Source organism: Aedes aegypti, chromosome 3 (assembly GCF_002204515.2).
Source record: "Aedes aegypti strain LVP_AGWG chromosome 3, AaegL5.0 Primary Assembly, whole genome shotgun sequence".
Classification (NCBI taxonomy): domain Eukaryota; kingdom Metazoa; phylum Arthropoda; class Insecta; order Diptera; family Culicidae; genus Aedes; species Aedes aegypti.
This window is the reverse complement of record NC_035109.1, coordinates 333,632,303-333,645,870: the sequence shown is the minus strand read 5'-3', so window position 1 is coordinate 333,645,870 and position 13,568 is coordinate 333,632,303. Positions and strand designations below refer to the sequence as shown.

The 13,568-nt window shown below is 39.9% G+C and overlaps 1 protein-coding gene across 3 annotated transcripts in view; it reads right to left on the bottom strand.

Annotated features, from left to right (window-relative positions):
- The window catches only part of LOC110678644 (SOX domain-containing protein dichaete), a 243,563-nt gene that overhangs the window by 156,296 nt on the left and 73,699 nt on the right, over positions 1-13,568 (bottom strand). The window lies entirely within an intron of this gene.

Genomic DNA, 13,568 nt, shown 5'->3' with positions numbered 1-13,568 from the left:
TGAGTTTTGAGTTTTTGTGTGCCTGAATGATAGACAGTGGAATTAGGCCCATTGTACAAATGGGCAATGATAGTGCAAACTAATGCTTTCTTGAATACAAGGATGGGTGAATAAAATGTTAACAGAATGTGTGTACACAGAGTTAGAGTTTTTGATGTAAACTTTGAATAAAACTAATATTGTGAATCATTAAAATTATTCTATGTTAGTTAAATATAGTAAATTTATTAAATTATTTATTTCGTCAACCGACGTAGACTAGTACATTTGACATATACTTATTTTTGTTTTATTTCTTAATGCTAGTGTAAAAAACGAAATTTATAAAAAGTATTGAAAAAAATGTAGTGTAAGTAATGTAAATTTCATTTTGTTTTGTGTTGCGATTTCGAATGGATTTGAAGTATGTTATTAGATTTTGCCGAGACATGGTAAAGTCAGTAGTTTCGCAATGTTGATTGTGAACGGCCATCGTTTGATTTATAAGCGGTTTCTTCACCACCGCTTAGGCCTTAAACCTGGTTTAATCGTATGGGTAAACCTGGTTTACGGCTTAAGCGAAGGTGAAGAAATCGGCCCTTAGAGGTCCATTTTTGGCACAATTTGTTCTATGATGATTTGTCAGAAATAAGCTACGATTTCGTAGTTGCCTAGAAGAAATATAGGAATTTAATTTTGATAAGATTTCGTTGCGAAACGATATCATTTACAATTTACAATGATGTCCAACCTAATTTACGAAGAGCATATAGTAGAAATTGTTTTTGTACAGATTCTAATCATTCTTCGTGTGTGCTTGAGAAAGGAGACCATACCATACAATGATGCAGTATTCTATGAAGGATCTTACATATACAATATATAGATTTTTAATTGTGTATGGGTCATGGAAGTTGTAGCAGAAACATTTTATGAACCCTAGCATGTTATTAGCCCAGTGGATTATTGTATTGTAGTGTTTTACGAAAGAAAGTTTAGAGTCTAAGATTACTCCTAAGTCCCTTACTCTTTCACATTTTTCCACATTTTGATTTCCTAATGCAATTAAAATGCGTGCTGTTGTGTTTTTTCTGCTACCGTCGTTGGGGGTGACAATGGGTCAAAAAAGGATATGTGCGATTTATTTGTTGAATAACTATCACAATTCAACTCCAATACACTTCAAATTTGGTGTGTATGTACTTTGATGATACAGGGGGTGACATTGGGTCACTGTAATTAAAATAACTTGTTTTTGAGAATATGATTCCAAAACCATTCACAACTGAAAAATATTGATAAAAAACGATGCAAACAAGACAAAAAGATATCTAAGATGTTTCACACGTATGATAAACCCACTTTAAAGAAAGATTATACAGAAAATTGAAGAACTATGAGAAAAAATATGTAAACCCAACATTTATCGTCAAGTTTACATAAATTTTCTTGGTTTTTCCCTCAAATTGTCTTCAAAGTCTCATCCCCATTGCTATAAAGCCCATTCAGTTTCCCCAAAGGTGTACTGAAACAGTGATTATTTTAAACCTTCGCAAATAGTTGAATTTCGGTGCGACATTCCACGATCAATAAATTTCAGGCAGAAGTTGACGTCATAATACCAGTATTTCAGCGATCCAACTGATTTGTACTTCCGTGAGATATTTCTATTATATGAAAACACTGATAATTAATCAAATTTAGAAAAAAAACACCCTTTTGATAAAAATTTATGATGTTGCTGCGCACGAACCACAGTTGCTGGTTTGAGAAGTTGTCAAAATGCGTTATATTATTATTCAATGCACGGAATACTCAAGTAGACTTGTTTGATGTTTCAGAGATGCTATATATAGAAAGAATAAACACATCTTAATGAAAAAAGAGAACAACCGGCACCGTAGAATGTCAAAAACGTGGACTTGGAATTTCATTTACTATCGTTCTTGCTTGACCCAATCTCACCCCCATTTTCTATGTTTTAGACATAGTACCGAAAAAAATGATTTTTTTGTGGGAAAATCAAACAGATTCCAGAAAATACCTATGATGTGTAATGAAAAGACTTTCAACATTCTACTAATACAACGATAGAGGCTAGAGTACATGCGTGATACTTTGTACAGGAGAAATTCAATGTTGTAAATTTTATCTAGTTTCAACATGCAAGTTTATTGATGTAGTAAACAAAAACTACTATTTCTAAAAATGTATATTGTTATGAATTATGTGTAATAATATGTTCCCTAACATATGAATTATTAATTTTAGTAATATCAGCTAATATTAGCTGAAATATTTCACAAAACATATCTTTCCGTTTTGACCCAATCTCACCCCCCAGACCCATTGTCACCCCCATCGACGGTAGATGATATTAGGTTGGATATTTTTACATTTAGTTCTAATAGGCTTTTTTTGCACCATGTGTAGGTAGAATTTTTCTATTTCATTGCGGAATACATTGATGTTTTCTTCATTTCTTATTTCCAGGTAGAGCTTGATGTCATCGGCATAAATTATCACTTTGAGTTTATTGAACATGTAGGAAACGTCGTTTACGTACATGATAAAAAAGAGGTCCAAAATAAGAGCCCTAAGGGACAACCGAAGTGACTTGAATTGGTTTTGATTTGTTTCCTTTGAATTTTATGATTTGTTGGCGGTCAGTTAAATACGATTCAAGCCATTTCAGTAGCCCTGGCTCGATTCCAATTTTTATTTATTTGAAAAGTAGCAAAGGTAATTCTATGCGATCAAATGCCTTGCTAAAGTCCGTATAAAGAGCTTCTACGTGGTTTCCAATGTCCATCACATTCAATGAATAGTCAACAAATTGAAGTAAATTTGTTGAGGTCGAGGGACCTTTAAAGAAGCCGTGTTGTGTGTCAGTAATTCTATTTTTGATTTGAAGAAATAGTTTTTCGTTGACAATTGATTTGAAAAGTTTTGGAATACAAGAGATTATGGCAATACCACGATAATTACGTATGTCAGACTTCGGTCAGATTTGAAGATAGGCCCTTAAAAGGAGCTTTTCCACAGTTTTAAGAAGATTCCAGATTCAAGGGATTTATTAAAAAGCCAAAACAATGGCGCTGTTAGTTCTTTTGCTAAATTTTTCAAAAATATTGGTAGAATCGTGTCCGGGCTGGGATTTTTTGCAGCGTCCAAATTCATTAGAGCGTCTAAAAATTCCCGCACATGGATTGGATTTACACCAATATTTCTTGAAAATTCCGGATAGAACGCAAAATAATTGCGATCGCGGACTTCTTCCGAAAATGTAGAATAGATTTCTTGGAAAACATTTCCATATAGATTGCAATTTTTTTCTGAGTTGTCACCCACATTTTCATCAAGGTGCATAACAAATGGAAAATTGTCAGATTTTAGTTTTGTTTTTACGTAATTGAAGAAGTTCTTTGGACAGGACTTTATGTCAATCTCAGTTTTTGAATTATATTCTTCAAGAGCATTACTGATGGAAAGATTCAATTAATTGCAAATGTCCAAATATTTTGCTAAGTTTTGGTTCTGGTGTTTCTTATAAAATTTGTGTGCCTTTTACTTCCGATTCTTCATATTTTTTATGTGGTTGTTATACCATATTGGATTTTTTGTACTGAGGTTTCGCCGTATTTTCTTGGAAAGAATTTCTTGTTTTATGATTTCTAGTACAATTTCATTAAATATGTATGTACCAGTTTCGACATTTCCTTCATTTCTGATTATTTCTTGCCAATTAACTCTATTAAATCTGCATTTAATTTTTTCATAGTCTGCTGATTTTTATTCAAAGGCTTCCTCGTATTCATAGTCGTTGTGTCGTACATTTTTATGGATGAATAGGGAATATTCAATTGCTGTGTGAAACGCTTCATTTTTCCACAATGGATTCAATGACTCAGTTATACAGAAATCTTCGTAAATATTTGGCAATAAGAAATCCATATAAATGTTTTGTCTGTTTTTGATATGATTAATTTGATTTAGTTCTAAATTTGCGGTTTTATCGAAAATAAACTGCAATTTTTCATTGTCCCCAACGACTGGGAGTAAAATACGTTCATTTTCAGAGTCCCGAATGAAATCAGCATTTCGTTGGTTAAAATCACCATAGATGTGAACTTTAACCTCAGGGGGGAGTTGTGATAAAACTTGTTCGACACATTGTAAGAAATTTTCATACGTGCCTTTATGCGCATGGTCAGGTGGAGAATACATTGAGGCAAACAAGTGTGTTTCACCTGCTATGTGTAACTTTACCCATACCTGTTCGAATTCTTCAAAATTTTGTGTGTTGATTACTTCAGAATTAAAATAATTTGAAAGAGCAACGAGTACTCCCCCGCCTGATTTTCTTCCGGAAAATTTCCGCTCGCCTCTGAATACGTTGAAGCCGTTTCCAATGACTTCTTCGCTTTTTACGCTCTCATCCCAGCTTGTTTCAGTTGCCAGAATAACCGAAAAGGATGAGCTTAAGGGAGCAGGATCCACCATTGATTTCTGAATTTTCAAAAGCAGTTTTTTCATTCAAAATCAAGAAAATTCACAGGAAAATTTGTTCACTGTATTCTATTCTTCTTTCTGGCATTAACGTCCCCACTGGGACAGAGCCTGCTTCTCAGCTTAGTGTTCTTATGAGCACTTCCACAGTTATTAACTGAGAGCTTACTGTGCCAATGACCATTGTTGCATGTGTATATCGTGTGGCAGGTACGAAGATACTCTTATGCCCTGGGAAGTCGAGAAAATTTCCAATCCGAAAAGATCCTCGACCGGTGGGATTCGAACCCACGACCCTCAGCTTGGTCTTGCTGAATAGCTGCGCGTTTACCGCTACGGCTATCTGGGCCCCTGTATTCTATTCTCCAGCTGAAATACAGTGAACACATTTTCATCGAATAGTTTTTTAGTTTTGAACATAAAAAGTGCTTGTGAAGTTTCGATGATGACGATGACGAAGCGTTGAACATTAAAATGTTTTTATAAATTCTTCTAAATTCGAATCCCCACTGTAATTAGTTAAAATTCTTGAACACGTCATTCCACTCAATATATTACAATCTTGTCTCATTCCAATATAAAGATTGAAAAAAAAATGCGACACTTTGTTTTGGGTTCAACTTTTTATCGTGTGTGTTAAAATTAATGAAATTTTGGGTAATACAAGTTGAGAGTGTTATGTTTATGTGTGCTATCTGTCAAGTAGTTTTCAAGAGACGGGGTTGGTGGTCTGATGGCTACCGCTTCTGCTTCATATGCAGAAGGTCATGGGTTCAATCCTAGGCCCGTCCCTTTCCTCGTACTTTGTAGTTGTTGTAGTTGTATATCTCTCACTTGCTTCTATCTTCCATTCTAAATATATCACACTCAAACTATTCGTTCATAGCAAAACGCTAGAACCAGAGACGGACAAGAAACCGTTTTCCTAACGCTTCCTACTTCCACGCGCACGCCTTTCTTACGCCTGATACATAGGCAGTCTGCTAACCACAAAAAGCAAACCTCTCTGCCAAGCCTTTTCCCTCAATCCATACACTCCCGCATGAACTGACGTGGATGCAGCGGAATATACGGTCTACGTGGGAGTCAGTTCAATGCATCATCAATTCCCCCCCCCCCAATGGCAGGTGCCATTGTTGCCTAAAAATAGAAGATCACCAGCACTTATACACTGAGGATGCCTGTTAGTCCCAAGCAGTCATTCGGTTGGTTCCTTGTGTAAGTGCAGCTGATCTGGCGATACTGGAGTGCATCCACGGGCGGCCAATCAAGCTCAAGCTCTGTCAAGTAGTTTTCAAGATGCATTCAAAACAAGAAGAGCTACGCCAGCAAATCTTGGACGTGGTGATTGATAATCCATATCAGTCGCACACATGTATCGGCAAAAGACTTGGATTCCGCCATTCCACCGTGTCTCGCGTTGTGAAAATGTTTCAGGATACGAAGACCATCGAGCGGCACGCTGAAAGTAATTAAAATGTTTTTATAAATTTGGTACTCCTGATTTGACCACTCTCATAAGAAATCAATGTTATTTTATTGACTATTTTAGGACCCGAGGTTAATTCTCTGGCCGAAACTGGTACTGGTGGCCTGTATTGACCAACGAGTGCTTCAAAGCGAAAAATGGTTCAAGATCAGTTTCCATAGTTTTCATTATTAACATAGATTAAAAAAGTGCATTTGACATATTTGTAGTATAAATACGGCTTCGCTTATAATTTTTACTATAATTTTCTCTTAGGCTGGCCCTTTGGGGATGAACCTGCCTACGGCAGAAAATCCCTTCAATAAGAAATACAGTGAAACCACAATGAGTCGATATTGAAGGGACCATCGACTCATGGAAATATCGAGCAATGGAACAGCAATACTTTGGAAAGCTGTTCCAGGGACCATCAAAGTAACCATGAAATTTTGTTTTAAGTATGGTTCCATGAGCCGATATCGAGTCATGGAACATCGACTCATGGAGGTATCACTGTAATTCAATTCAATTCAATCCTTAGGCTGGCCAAAACCGATGTTTTTACCCTATCTGGAATCTGTTTGTTTCAAGCAGTCATCTTTAATGGAGAATTTCCAAAACAATGCCGATACAATGGAGATCAACACAGTAGTTGTCGAGGACGCGAACGCGTTCCAGAAAAGCGATAAGGTGCCACGATCGCCGGTGCATGCCATGAAGAATCTACCGACGTATCGCAGTAGCTCAAAGCAGTGTGAGACACAAGGGCAACAAGGACGATTGGGTATTCAAAGTCCAGTGTACATACCGGAATCGAGCAACAACGCTTCTCAAGGAGGGCAATAACCTGAAAACTTGAGATTGACGGAGGTGAAGAATAAGGTCGATGAACTCCTCCGGTTCGTCAAGGACCGGCACAGTGTGCATACCGCGATCAAGAGCAAGCTGACGAGCATCAAATCCTCTGTCATCGCTGCCATGAACGACCAGAAAGCGCTGAGGATAAGAGTAGAGCTTGCTGATAAGGCACTGAGGAAGCTTACAGAGCAAGGAGCGGCTGACAAGCTTAGGACCCCAAAGGTGACAAACCTACGAAGAAGCGAGCCAGTGAGTCACCAGAAGAAGAGCAAGTCTCAACAAAGCTGCGCAAAGAGCAAGGAAAAAAACGGAAACGATGACGGATAGCAAACCGTCGTCAACGCTAAAGATAAAAAAGAAGAGCTCGGTCTAACAGAACCTGGTCGTGAAATCATTGTCAAACGAGGCGGATGTAAGAGTACATACTCAGGAAGCAGTTGTAGAGTGACGAGATAACAACCGTGGACGAGGTGAGTGAGGAACTGCGTAAGTAATGCAGCCTTGAAGAGGAGGCCATGTCAATCCGTCCGAAGAAGTCGTACGACGGCACACTGTCTGGCGACTGGCAGTGGAAGACGTAGGCTATCAACATAGATTTCTTGGTTGAGACACTTCGCACCGACAGCGATGCCCTGATCTTGTGTACGGTAAGGCTGACAACATAGCTGTGACAAAAGCATGTGATACAACGAAAACCGGAGCCCAGCAACGAGTGACGTCCCGCGTATTGGTAGAGCGAGGCACTGAATGCTCTTCGCGCAGTTTGCCTTAAAGCCAGGAGGCGGTACCAGATAGCAAGGAACGTACGAGTCAAAGAGGAGCGAAAGGTCGTATTCCAAGCAGTCAGAGCGCGAGATAACGCTGAGCAAGTCTGAGTGCCACAAGGAGCTGTGCCGAGCAGCTGACGCCAACCCCTGGAGGAACGCTTATCGAGTGATCATGGTGAAAGTCGAGGGTTCATCAACGCTGGTTGAAACCACCCACACCGTATGTCGACGAGGAAGAAGCAAACGCCTAAGAACGTCAGATCTCGAATGACTAGCTCGTAGCAGCGATGAAAGCATTGAAGGTGAAAAAGGCCCCCGGACCTGATGGAATACCGAATGTGGCACTTAAATCGGTGATCCTATCGTATCCAGATATGTTCCAGAAGATGATGCAGGAATACCTGGACGAAGGTCGTTTCCCAGATATATGGAAGAGCCAGAAGCTAGTGCTGCTACCGAAGCTAGGAATCCGGTGATCCATCATCATATAGGCCTATATGCTTGCTGGATACAGTGGGCAAACTTTTGGAGGATCATCCTAAACATGGTTGTTCAATGTACGGAGAGCGAGAACTGACTATCAGAAAGGCAGTTCAGACTCCGGAAGGAAAAATCGACGGTAGACGCAATTTAGACGGTCCTGGAGTGGGTCGAGAAGGCCTCGAAGTAAAAGCGAAGAGGAAATCGTTACTGTACCGTAGTTACGATAGACGTTAAGAACGCATTCAATAGCGGAGGGCATTGTCTGGACTAACCCATGGGCATCGAGATTGTCGGCATTGCTGATGACGTCGCCCCAGTGATGCATTTGAACGCGTTCAGTTCGCGTTCCAGTTCAATTTGTTGAACGGAGTGATCAAGTAGGCTTGCTCATTGTTCAGTTCAAAAATTTGAACGCCAGTGAGCAAAAAACTGAACGCAGATTGTTCTGCCAGAATTCACGACATCTTACCGTGCTAAAGTTGTTTGAAAAATGCCCAAAACAAGACATAATATATTTATTTAAAACTAAATTGGTTTCACTAATGATTCAGGAAATCTTTTGCTGGTAAAAATCTAAATCTATGCTTTGATTACCATTGTAGTGCATTGCGAACTGAACGTGGCGTTCGAGAGCAGCAGTGGGCTCCGGCTCGGAAGTTCACTGTCTACTGCGTTCTCGAGCAAAATTTGAACTTGCTCCGTTCAGTTCTGGCTCGCGTTCAGTTCAAAATGCATCACTGCGTCGCCCTATCAGTAATAGGTGAAACGCTGGAGGAAGTCTTAGTGCTTGCCACGGAGGCAATGGGCATGTTCGAGAACTGGATGAATGGAGTCATGCTGAAGATAGCCCACCACAAAACAAAGGTGCTACTAGTCAGCAATCGCAAAGCGGTTCAACACTCTGAGATTGCCGTCGGAGGCCATGTTGAAGCACCGGTAGAACCTCAACAGCCACGTCGACTATGTATGTGAGAGGGCGGCATAGGTGACCAACGCAAGGACAAGGATTATGCCGAACGCTCATGGACCGAGTAGGATGCGTCTTCTGGCTAGCGTATCATCATCGATACTGAGATACGGAGTTCTGGCCTGGGTGCACTACTGCAAACTAAGCGCATTCGGGACAACCTCAACAGCACGCTTCGGCTCATGGCCATGAGAGTCGCAAGCGCATACAGAACAATATCGTCGGAGGCAGTATGTGTGATTACCGGGATGATTCCGATTTGCACCACCATGGGAGAAGACATCTCGAGTGCTATCAGCGGACCTAGTGCCTGGTAGATGAGAAAATTGGCGAGGATCGGCTCGCTGGTCAAGTGGCAGCAAGAATGGGATGCCTCTGAGAAAGGTAGGTGAACCCACAGACTAATCCCGAATGTGTCAAGCCGGGTAAAAATGGTAAGGCATCCTAATCATTGCAATCTGGCGAACAATATGGTAATGGAGATTACGTCTACCTTGCAGAGAAACTAGTGGGAAGAGCAGCGAACCGAGAGGCAGAGAGCAGTGCCTGGCATCGGGTCGTCGGGACGCTAATGAACCGGAAGTCAACCCCCAGCCGGAATCGTTTAACAGACTTAGGCAGTCGAGTTAGCCTGACGAAGAAAGAAAACGAAGGAGAAGGAAACGAGAAGAGGATCAACGTCCGAAGTGGTTTACGGCTAATCCAGGGGACTGACACGGCAGTCATCCTGCAAACATTTCGGCTCTTCCTCACATCGTTTTGATGCTTCGCGTTTTGGTACCCACTTTCTGGTCGGTAGGCCCTAACTTTACTCCTGATTTTCGAGTATACGGCTCATACGCTGCTAGTGCTAGATTCTGGCAATTAAACATATCGCATTGAATCGTCGTTTTTGATGACGCTTTTCATTAGTTCATCATCTTGTTTAATGTTTTACGCATCAGCGAGGTATCATTGATGTCTCCTACCCATAAAAACATATGTTTTGTCCCTCCCAAAATAATCAAAATAAAAACACTGGACGCCATGTTGAATTGATGTTGGGTTGGTAAATATTAGCTCAAACCAGCCGAGTTGAATTACGTGATTATTGAGCTGAAATCGAATTCAGGCTAACTTCCGCGTCCATGAGTCCTCTCATGGCGTAGGGGTAACGCGTCCATACTAGAGATCAGGGAGTCGTGAGTTCGATTCTCACCGAGAAGACGTGTAACTTTTTCGCAAAACTTCACATCAATTTGTCCATTTAATACAATTGCTAATGATATGTAATGTTTAGTTTTTCGATAAGTAATAATTACTTAAAATTCTTGAACATGTCATTCCACTCAATATATTACAATCTTGTCTCATTCCAATTTAAAGATTGGAAAAAAATGCGACACTTTGTTTTGGGTTTAACTTTTTATCGTGTGTGTTAAAGTTAATGAAATTTTGGGTAATACTAGTTGAGAGTGTTATGTTTATGTGTGCTATGTGTCAAGTAGTTTTCAAGATGCATTCAAAACAAGAAGAGCTACGCCAGCAAATCTTGGGCGTGGTGATCGATAATCCTTATCAGTCGCACAGATGTATCGGCAAAAGACTTGGATTCCGCCATTCCACCGTGTCTCGCGTTGTGAAGATGTTTCAGGAGACGAAGACCAACGAGCGGAACGCTGGAAGTCACCAAAAACCGTAAACGAAATACCCAGAGAAGGCACGGAAGATAGAGAAAACTTTAAGATTAACTCGAACCTTTCCACCCGAGACGTGGCCAAAAAGGTCAATTCGTCGAAGTGGTTCGTCCAGAAGACCATGAAGCGCGCTGGGCTTGAATACGTGTATTTAAGATCAGGAAGGCGCCTAACCGGACTGACAAGCAAAACAAGGTGGCCAAATTGCACGCACGGAAGCTGTGCCGTGAATGGCTGATCAAGTCAGGCTGTCTCGTCATGAAGGACAAGACATACATCAGGGCGGACACCAAACGATCCATTGTTTACTATAGCTTATAATCATTGAAAACAAATATATCATCAAAAACATATACATTTTATCAACAACTATTTGATTTCGGAAAACAACAAACCAACATCGAATTATAACTAGTTATCTAGTGAACTTATTGCTTATGACGATCTTCTTCTTCTTTGCATTACATCCCCATTGGGACGGAGCCTGCTTTTCGGCTTAGTGTTCAATGAGCATTTCCACAGTTATTAAATGAGAACTTTCTTTGCCAAAGTTGCAATTATCGCATTCGTATATCGTGTGACAGGTACGATGGGTATACGATGATATTTTCCATTACCAAAAGATCCTGGACCGACCGGGAATCGAACCTAGACACCTTCAGTATAGATTTGCTTTGTAACCATGGACTCTAACCACTCGGCTAACGAAGGTCCCTGGTTAGAATGATATGACAAGTACATTGTGCGAAGGTTTTTGTTTGAAAATTGATGGTAAATCCGGGACATACGGAAATCCCGGGAAACAGAAAATCATTTCCCGGGAAATCTCATTTCCCGGGAAATGTTCCCGGGATTGCAAACTCTAGAAGTACTCGATTGCAATTCTTAAGAATTTACTAACAAATCTTCCGGAAGAACAATCAGTTCAACACCTGATGTGATTTATGATCTTACACCGAGAAAACAAATAACATACCACGGATCCACGTTATTCTGCAGCCTTTTATCTTAAAGATATATACTCAATTGTCCCATTCTCATTCATAATATTGAAAGCATATCCAACAAATCTCATTGCCGAAAAAAATCTCACATCATTAGTTGGAAAATTATCCACAGAAACAAAAAAAAAAAAAAACATCACACAATAACTCCGCAAATCAACCATGAAAACGAAGACTACGATAAAAAAAACACAACCTCACAAACCTGCTGCACCAAGCCAGACCCCAGTAACTACGCCATAAATAATAATTTCATTCTATTACTGAAGGAGAACCAGAAGGAACAACCGAAAATAATCTCCAAACTCAAAGCATATTAATTTTAATCCCTCTAAAAATAAAAGATGAATTTACTCGCTCGCTTCTTCAATTCTCCAAACTCCAGAGAGCCCAAAGCTCTCTGTATGTCTGTGCGTTGGCGTTGACGCACACGGGAGGAATGGAGGCCGTGAAAACACGTTTAAAGTGTGAAAATGATAAAAATTTCACGCTGCGTTCGAATCATTCGTTAATTTTCTTCTTCGCCCAGGTGAGTGAGCAAAGCCAGGAACTTTTCGATTTGGAAGGAACCCGACCGGTGGATGACTACAAATTGGAATCACAGTTGCATCAACATTTGTTACAAAGCATATATTTTGTTTCTTTTTTGTAAGATAAACTCTGATGTGGTAGAAGAGAATTGTGACGAAATCAAAAGAAAATGTTTTCAAATTTTTATAGTTATTACACAAAATTAAGTATTTTTAATAAGTGCTTACTATCAAGCATTTCCAGCTCATTACGCAAAAAGTTGCCATTTTTAGATTGACTTTTTAATGCTATAATTCCTATAGTTCCTGCGAATTTCTTCGAAAACCTAATTTTAAACAAATACACTATTTCCGAGTTGTAAATTTTCAAATATTAAAATTCTTTTAATTTGCTAGGCTCTTTTCGAAACGCAGGCTAGGAAATTAAGTGCAATATAGATGGGAATTGTCATATTCCAAAACAGTTTCAATCAATTTGGAAAAAGTGGTTTTGGCCGGTAAATGCTCAGTAACATATTCGGTTACGATTCTGTAGTAATACAATAATCGGGAAGCGCGCAAAACAAAAGCTGCGAGCCGTGTGGACGGCTGCGGTTGGTTCTGACTCTTTGCTCGATGAACCGATCCGATCGTTGAGGCGCGGTCACGAGGCAAGAAATGCTCCAGCTGCGTGCGAGGTGTTTAAATCTGTCACTGTGGAATGCGATCGGCGTTCTTTTGGAATGTTTTTGGAAGTAGATTCCTGGCACTCGAGGGGGCCTTTGGCCCTAACGATGAAGCGATTGGGAAGAACCCTTGAAGGTGGGAGATTGCCAGACGCTTTGGCGTCTGTCGGTTACAAGAGATTAGAGCAGGAATGGTTGATACCTCGGAGCGATCGATGTGACTTTGTTCATCAGATGCTCCATGGTTTGTCGGTGACGATCAATAAAAATAAATGTTGATTGATACGTTGTATGATGCATAGAGACTGCAATTGAGAAGTTTCGTTTTTGAACCAACTGGGAATCGAACCCAGACACCTTCAACAAGGCTTTGCTTTGTAGCCGCAGTCTTTACCACTCTCAGTTGATAAATTTGAAAGTGTTAATCGAACTCTAAACTAAGAAGCAGCCCAAGGAGGAAAGAATTACTCGCAATAACTTATGCATACCATATTTTGGTATCATACTACAATTAGGAATTGTTCAGTTATCAATACCTCATTTTGGTATTGTAATGGTATTGAAAAAAAAATGTTTAAAACAATTAAAAATACTTCATTTTGGTATTCGATATCTATTGAGGACTGCTGGAGGTATTGAACTACTATAGAAAAGTTTAACTT